Genomic DNA, 8,978 nt, shown 5'->3' on the forward strand with positions numbered 1-8,978 from the left:
CATTTACACTTGAAATTTGAGGTATTAGTCTAGTTTCATGCATTTATTAAAGAAAATTTAATTGTTCCTGTATATATTATTGGCTTCTTCATTATAGATTAACTACCCATATATGTGTCAGTGTATACCTGGGCTCTCAATACTATTCCATTTGTCTATTTGTTTTTATTCTAGTATAATACTCAATTAATATGTCTTTATAATGTAGATTGAAGATTGGAAGTGTGATACTACCTTTTTTTTTTTTTTTTTTTTTTTTTTTTGTCAGGATAGGTTTTTTCATTTGGGATCTTTATTGGCTCCATAGAATTTCAGTAACGTTTTTTCTATTTTTTTCCTGAAGTGTCACTAAAAATTTTATTGGGATTGCATTAAGTCTGTGTATTGCTTTCAGTAGGATGACCATTTTGAAATTATTCATTGCTCCAATCCATGAGCAGGAAATATATTTCTATTACTTTGTGACTTCTATTTCTTTTAATAATGTCTTATAATTTTCTTCCTATACGTCCTTCACCTTCTTTGTTATGTTTACACTTAGATAGCAATTTTTCATGTATTATACATTACACTGTTGTCTTAACTTCTTCTCTTCTATCTCACCATTTGCAGGAGGGTTTTTGTGTATTAATTTGTACCCTATCACATTGCTGAACTGCTTTGTTGTTTTAATTATTTGATTGTGTGATGTGTCTGTAAAGATGTCTTTGATGTGCAAATCACGTAGTGTTTCGCCTATATTTCCTTCTATATATTTTATGGTTTCAGGTCTTATGTCTAGTTCTTTAATCCATTTTGAGTTGATTTTCGTGTATGGTGTGAGGTAGTGGTCAAGCTTCATTCTTTTGCATGTAGCGACCCAGTTTTCCCAGCACCATTTATTGAACAAACTTTCTTTGCTCCAATGCATAGTCTTTGCTCCTTTGTCAAAGATTAGTTGACCATATATCTGTGGGTTTATTTCTGGATTTTCTATTCGATTCCATTGGTCTGTGTCTGTTCTTGTTCCAATACCATGCAGTTTTGATGATTATGGCTTTGTAGTAGAGTTTGAAGTCTGGGAGTGTGATGCCTCCATTCCCTTCTTTTTTTTTCAGGAGAGGTTTGGCTATTCGGGGTTTTTTGTGATTCCATATGAATTTCATCAACAATTGTTCTATTTCTTTGAAGAATGACATTGAAATTTTGATTGGAATAGCATTGAATCTGTAGATTGCTTTTGGTAGGATGGCCATTTTAATAATGTTTATTCTTCCAATCCATGAGCAGGGGATGTCTTTCCATTTCCTTGTGTCTTCTTCTATTTCTTTTAACAGTGTTTTATAGTTTTCTTTGTATAGGTCGTTTACCTCTTTTGTTAGATTTATTCCCAAATATTTGATTTTTTTTGTTTCAATAATAAAAGGGATGCATCACCCAAAGCAGTGATAGTGAAGGAAAAGATAAACAGCTGGGACTACATCAAATTAAAGAGCTTCTGCACAGCAAAAGAGACAATAACAAAAACAAAGAGAAACCACACCAACTGGGAGAACATTTTTGCACACAACACTAATGATAAAGGACTGATCACAACAATCTGCAAAGAGCTGATGAGACTCAACAACAACAAAGAAAATAATCCAGTTAAAAAATGGGCAGAAGAGGGTCTCCCCGGTGGCGCAGCGGTTGAGCGCTGGGTTGCGAAGCTGCCCGCGGCTGCTCCCCGGCCACCACAGGAGGGTCCCACATGGCGCTCAGACCTCTCCTGCCGCCCGCTGCTCCCCTCAGCAGTGTACTTCGGTCCTTCTGCCTGCTCTGCTCCCCGCTCTGGCTCTGGTGAATTCTCTCACCCTCCCACGCTTCTGACTGTACCCAGTGCATGTATAAACAAAACAAACAAACAAATAAATAAATAAATAAAGCATGCCTCTATTAAAAAAAAATTTAAAAAAAAATGGGCAGAAGAGCTAAAAAGAAACTTCTCTGAAGAGGAAATACAAATGGCCAACAGGCATATGAAAAAATGTTCAACATCACTTGTAATCAGGGAAATGCAAATCAAAACTACCATGAGATACCATCTTACACCAGTGAGAATGGCACATATTAAAAAAACTAGCAACAACAAATGTTGGCGAGGGTGTGGAGAAAAAGGAACTCTTCTGCACTGTTGGTGGGAGTGCAACTGGTCAACACTATGGAGAGCTGTGTGGAGATTTCTGGACCTACTAAACATAGAGCTTCCATATGATCCAGCAATTCCACTCCTAGGTATCTACCCAAAGGACACAGAAACATCAATTCCAAAGAACACCTGCACCCCTATGTTTATAGCAGCACTGTTTACAATAGCTAAGCTTTGGAAACAACCCAAATGCCCAAAAATAGATGACTGGATCAAGAAGATGTGGTACATATACACCATGGAATATTACTCAGCATTCAAAAAAGATAAGCACATGCATTTGCAGCAACATGGATGGCGCTGGAAGGGATCATGCTCAGCGAAATAAGCCAAAAGAAAAGAAAACACCGGATGGTCTCACTCATAGCAGGAATCTAGAAAACTTAAATAAGGGACGAGGAAAATGAATAACTATAAGAAAGTGAAAATCAGAATCAACAAAAAACTATGAAACAGAGACACTTTTGGATGGGTGGGGGCGGGAGGGGAGGGATTGGGATCAGAAAGGGGGTTTGCAACTGTATGGGGAATATAAAAATAAAATTTATTATTAAAAAAATAAAATAATTATTTGATTGTTTCAAATATTAAGTTATTGTTTTAAATAAGTATTGCAGTGGAATCTTTAGGATTTTCTATAAATATTATTTTGTCAACTGCAAATGATGATAGTTTTACTTCTCTCCTAATTTGGAGTTATTTCATATTTTTCTCTTGCCTTATTGCTCTAGTCAGGACCTCCTTTCATTTCTATTTTGAACAGTAGTGATGAGAGTGGACATCCCTGTTGGGTACCAGATCTTAGTGAAAAAGCTTTCCATTTTTCACTATTGAGAATGGTGTTTCTGTGGGTTTGTCATGTATGGCTATTATTATATTAAATTATTTTTCACTTATCCCCAGTTTTATATGCATTTTCATCATAAATATATGTTGAGTCTTATCAAATGTTTTCTCAGCATCTATTTATCTAACTTTTTTTCATTCTGACTATTTTTTGTTCTTTTTCTAGCTGCTCAACTGAGAGACAAGGATGTGTATTTGGACTCTTTCTTGTTTCTTGATGTGGATCTATACTGCAAATATTTCCCTCTTACTAAAGATGTTGCTGTGCCCCATACATTCTGGAAGGTTATATCTTCATTGTCTTCTGTCTTGAAGTGTTGTTTTTTTAATTTCTTCTCTGATTTCATTTTAATCCATTAATCTTTTAGTAGTTTGTTTTTCAGTTTCCACATATTAGAGGATTTCCTTGATTTATTTTTGTAGTTGATTTCTAGTTTGGTACTTTTATGGTGAGAGAAGATACTTGGTATAATTTCCTGAATTGCTATTATTTGTCTTGTGACCCAATAACTAATCAATCTGCAGAATGCCACATGTCCAGTGGAGAAAAATGTGTATACTGCTTTTTTCAAGTTGCTGGGCCTTGTAGATATCTATTAGGTCCATGTGGTTTAATACTTTGTTTCAAGCTATATAATCTTGTTAATTGTCTTATTGATCTGTCCATTTTTGTGAGTGGACTTTTGAAGTCTCCTGACAAATGTATTTTTCCAGTGATTGTTTTCAGAGTACATAGTAATTGCCTAATTTTCTTTTGGTTCTCCTTAGTTTGGGGAGCAATAGTGGTTCTATTGTTGGATGTGTTACAAAAAGACATACATATTAGGAACTTTGTGCTTACACTCTATTTCCTTCATCTCACCAATCTTTTTGTGAAACTAGCACCCTCCCAGAAACCAGGAAAATAATCAATGGTTATAGGAAGAGAATGCAATAGAATGGATAAAAAGAAAATGAAAAAATATAGAAAGTTAAGGAAATTTAAATAGACAAAATATGGCAGATATTGAGCACCAAAAAGCTAAGGCATGGGCAAACAGAAGGGTCAAACACTTTCATAGTTACCTATTGGTACCTCACTGGCAAGCGTTTTCGCTCAGAATTGTAGCCACATGGGTCAAAGGCATCTCTCTTACACAGGAAATATAGTTTAATTCATACACCACACTGGTGCCACAGGGACTGAGATCGGAAATGACATCATGCAAATATGATATAACTACTTCTGGATTGGTCCAAAATAAATCAATCATTGGACTTCTATAGGGTCTTCTACTTTTATTGAACAAAGGGAGACACATACTCATACTCAAGGGAGGTATTTAAAAACAAATGAAGTAATAAATGGCAAAAAAATAAGCTGACCAACACTGCTTGGAGTTTTAATCATATAAAACATGCTATACCCATTTAGTTGATATGTACTTGAATTAAATTACTATTGAAATAAATAAACTTATCATTGAATTAATGTCAAAGAAGGAAGGTATTCAAGTTCTATGGATCATATATGTGCTGTAAGAACAAATCTTTGGCAACACCCTAGGGTAATTGCTTCAGGTGTGCTGTTCATGGGGGAAAAAAAAAGAATATGTAAAATGGGGTTTCTTTTCTGTTTACAGTATCAGCCACAGTCTTTCATGTGCCCTTATACACATTTCATATAAAATGCATAAATTCACAGACACATGAGTCAGATACTAAAACATGGTGAGGACACATCCAGTGAAAACACCCATCTGTTCAAATCTTAACTGGTAGCATTAAGCACATAAAGCCTGCTACATACTGTACTTCTTAAAATAGGAATGGAATAGAAAAGTGTCATTAGAAAATGAGAGCATAAAGCTTTTAGTGATTATAACACTGATTGATGAAAAACAAAGTAATATTGGGGGGTTTGAATGATAAGTGAATTGAGAAAATTCATTCTGGGAAACCAGATGAAAAAAAGGTCATCTAAAACAATATACATGGTATAGTTAAGCAAATGACAAAATATCAGACAAGAGTAAAATTGTCACTGATGTGGTGAAATGTGAAACAAAAATGGGACATGTACTTTTCTTGCTCAGTCTTACCAATAGAGAAAAAAGAAAACCACCTCACTCAAAATGAGGACAACTGTAAGTAAGTCAAGAGGATACAAATTTTAACACATTCATAGACTTCTGTATAGTTCAAACTGAATGATATTACTGTTGGTGTGTCAGTAGATACCAAAAGCCAACTGAATAATCAGAGGCAGTATTATTTTACTTCTGTATATATCTTGGTGCAGAAGGAAAAGCACAAACAATGAAATCCTGAGAGAAGTTTTATGTGACTTTTTGGGGGTAAACTTGATCCACACTGGTCTTGCAAAATATCTGACAAACACAAACCAATATACAAAGACCAGCACTTTAACGAAATGAGGGATAAATCATTAAGAGTATCTGTCTTTCCAAAGCATTATGTAAGGCAGCATATAGATTCCAATTTATTACTTCTGAAAGCAAATCTTTGAAAAACATTAGAAAAGGAAAATGTTAGATTTAAATGATCATATTAGTGTTACAAGAAAAAAACGTTGGGAAACTCCTAAAGCAATGATTTCTGTGAACCTTACTGAAATATTGTTAATTGGGAGATGTATCATCAATTCCCACATGTGATAGACTGATTTATTGCTTATTCAAAAGGAACTTGAGATTTCATAATTAATATTTGCATTCAAAAGTCAAAAAAGTATAAATATTTACTATGCTTAAAGCAACAAGAAAATAAATATTATGGAAAGCATTTGTAACAACTAAGATGAGTTGCATAATAAATAAATTCATGATCAGTCAAAGGGTGAACACTGTATCAGTGAAATGCAACAAAATAGAGCCTCTTTAAAAATTACAAAAAGGTAGAAACCGCATCTGGAACATTAAGAATTATCCATATTTCTTGAGGTTTGGAAAAGCCTTCATAGTTTTGGGCCCTTATATACACAGAAGTCATAAATTAATGGACATTTTTTGGAAACTGTATGTAGAATGAAAATCATGTTCTCTTCATACTAGTAACCTACATTTCCCAAATGTCATAAGCAAAATGGTGGCATATCTCTGAGAGACAGAAGTCGCCAATGTTTAAAGGGAGATATAGAAATACAGTGAAAAAGGAAGACTAGAAATTAATAAAAGTTAAGGAAACAGAAATGAGGAAGATGTTATGGGAAAAGTTCATAAGAAAAGGGGGAAGGAAGAAAATAAGGCTTTCATGAGAAGTGTGATGGACTCCTGTGATTAAAAGGACAGGGGTCATTTAACACACAAAGAAAGCTGTCATTTACATAGTTTTGGGAGTAGAGGGTTATAAAAGATGTTTTACCATATTTTTCCTGAGGTTCCTCTGAAAATAAAAGAAAAATAAATGTAAATATTGCAGAAAAAATTTTTAAAATTGAATGTACAGGAAAGTTTATATTTTAATTTAAACCTATTGGGGTACAAAAACTCATGCACCAAAACACATAAACAAACACACTCAAACATCTGCTCTGCACCAACTGGAACTAATAGTCCACTTTTGTCCAAAGACTATTAAAAATAAAAAGAACATAGAAATACAATTTAAACACTGACAGAAAACTTTTCTGAAACACTAGTTATGACAGTAGCTTACAAAAAGTGTTCTTGATTTCACTTGACATTGATTTGACCTTTATTATTCAGTTTGTTACCTTTGCTTAAATCATTCACAGCTATGAAATGTGATAATTGATTCTCATTATTTTGGCACCTGTGCCACCACAGGACAAATTCAATCCTGGTCAGGAAGATAACCCACATGGCGCAGCAGACCTCATTATCTCACTCTCTGCTCCCCTCAACAGAGTACTTCTGTGGATCTGCCTGTTCTGCTCCTCACTCTTTCTCTGGTGAATACTCTTACCCTCTGCACCTCTGGCCTGCCCCCATCCATTGCTTGCATAAATAAATAAAATAAATCTTTAAAAATGGGAAAAGAGAGTAATCTTTAATAAATGCTGCAGGTGGGTCTCCTGGTGGTGCAAGGGGTTTTGACACAACCTATGAAGCTATCCACATCCTATGCAGTACTAGATCGATCCCCGGCCAGGGAGCAAGACACATGGCAAAGCAGACCTCTCCTGACTCACCCGCTGCTCCCCTCAGCAGTGTATTTCAGTCGATCTGTCTGTTCTGTTCCCCACTTTGGTGAATCCTCTCAATCCCCATAACTCTGGCCTGCACCCCAGTTCTTGTATGCATAAATAAATATATCTTTTAAAAAATAAATAAATGCTACAGGAAAATTGTAAAGTCACACAAAAAAATGAAGAAGGAGTCAGTTTACGGCACATCAGTTAAGAGCCAAGGCAGGTTAAGACATTGAAAAATGTCAGTTAACAGGAATGAGAGTAGTAATTAAAAAAAAAAAAAATACCGAATGCTCTTCTAAGATTTCCTGAAAAACAAAAAGTTGAAATTACCATAAATATTGTGTAAAAAGGAATATTCCTCAACTTTAAAGAAGGATTCCTGCTTAGAATTAAACCAATCAGACTCTTGATACCCAATCACAGACACATACACATACACACAGGTCATTGCATGAAAACAGACAATATTCACAAACATCTACACCAGTATAAACATTAAAATTCAATTTTTGTCCATAAACTATTCTTCCCTTAAGTGAGATATATACACACGTTGATTTACATAATTGAGAGAATATTTCTAGAATAGTACATCTCATGCCTACCTTTAAACTATTCCTTACCCCTTTATATGAGTTAATTTTTTATTTTTCAATGTGTAATTTTTATTAAGTATTTTGGCCTTTGATTAAATTATAGAGTCAATTCTAGTTTTAAAAAGAACTAAAGGTTAAAATAAGCACAGATGCTCAATTAGAGCACCATGAAATTTATTCTAGACGCACTACAGGGTTCACTTGGATTTCCTCTATCCATTAAATTTTGCTATGAAGTGATAAATACATAGCCTTGTCTTATATGATTTCATAATTTTACTAATGCCCAAATGAAATTGGTCTTAATTAAATCCCAGCAAAGGAAGCAAATGAAGTTAAATGGCAATGAAGCAAATAACATGAAATACTTAAGCTATCATGTACAAATGTCACATAAACCACTTTCAAAGTTACCAGTACTAAAAGGTGACTAATTAAAAGTTACCCTTCTCAAAAAGAATGTCTGCATACATTATAGCAACCTCATAGAATGTGTGGAAGTTTGGGAATGTGAAAGGGAGAGAGCTAAAATGGGAGACATCTATACCCAATCCCCTGTGGTAGAAAATTAGAAATCTAGGAATAGAGGGAGCTAATTTATGGATATCAGTTAAAAGCCAAGGCAGGTTAAGACAGTGAAAACAGTCAATAAACAGGAATATCAATAATGAATTCATAAAAAAATTACCCAATGATTTGCTATGCTTTCCTGAAAAACAAAATGGTGAGATCAACATAAACATTGTGTAAAAAGGAGTATTATTCAACTTTAAGGAAAGATTCTTGTTTAAAACTGAACCCATCAGACTTTTGATACACACACAAACACACACACACACACACAGAGAAAGAGAGAGATCGATCATTGCATGTGGACAGACAACATTTGCAAATATCTACACAAATATAAACATAAAATATAAATATTCTTCCCTTATGAGAGAGTTACAAACAAGTTAATTTAGTTAATTGAGAGAACGTTTAAAGAAAATCACATCTCACACCCACCTTTAAACTATTTTTCATCCCTTGAGCTAAAATTTTGTTGTTCACTGTGTAAATTCTGTTAAATGCTTTGGCATTTGACTATATTATAGAGTCAATTCTAGTTTTAAAAGAACTAATAGTTAAAATAAACACAGGCACACAATTACAGCATCTTGAAAATGATTTTTGATGTACTACAGGGTTTATTTGGACTTCCTTTACCCAT

At 34.2% G+C, this 8,978-nt stretch overlaps 1 long non-coding RNA gene across 1 annotated transcript; it reads right to left on the reverse strand.

Moving 5' to 3' along the window:
• Nucleotides 1-6,382: 6,382 nt before the first annotated feature.
• LOC129146327 (uncharacterized) lies at nucleotides 6,383-8,472 on the reverse strand. Its single transcript, XR_008552890.1, has 3 exons — nucleotides 8,454-8,472; nucleotides 7,454-7,474; nucleotides 6,383-6,397 (listed from the first exon to the last, which is right to left on the reverse strand). It is a non-coding gene; the product is annotated as an uncharacterized LOC129146327 (long non-coding RNA).
• Nucleotides 8,473-8,978: the final 506 nt, after the last annotated feature.

Source organism: Talpa occidentalis, unplaced genomic scaffold, assembly GCF_014898055.3.
Source record: "Talpa occidentalis isolate TD23 unplaced genomic scaffold, MPIMG_talOcc4v2.1 talOcc4.2, whole genome shotgun sequence".
Taxonomy (NCBI): Eukaryota; Metazoa; Chordata; class Mammalia; order Eulipotyphla; family Talpidae; genus Talpa; species Talpa occidentalis.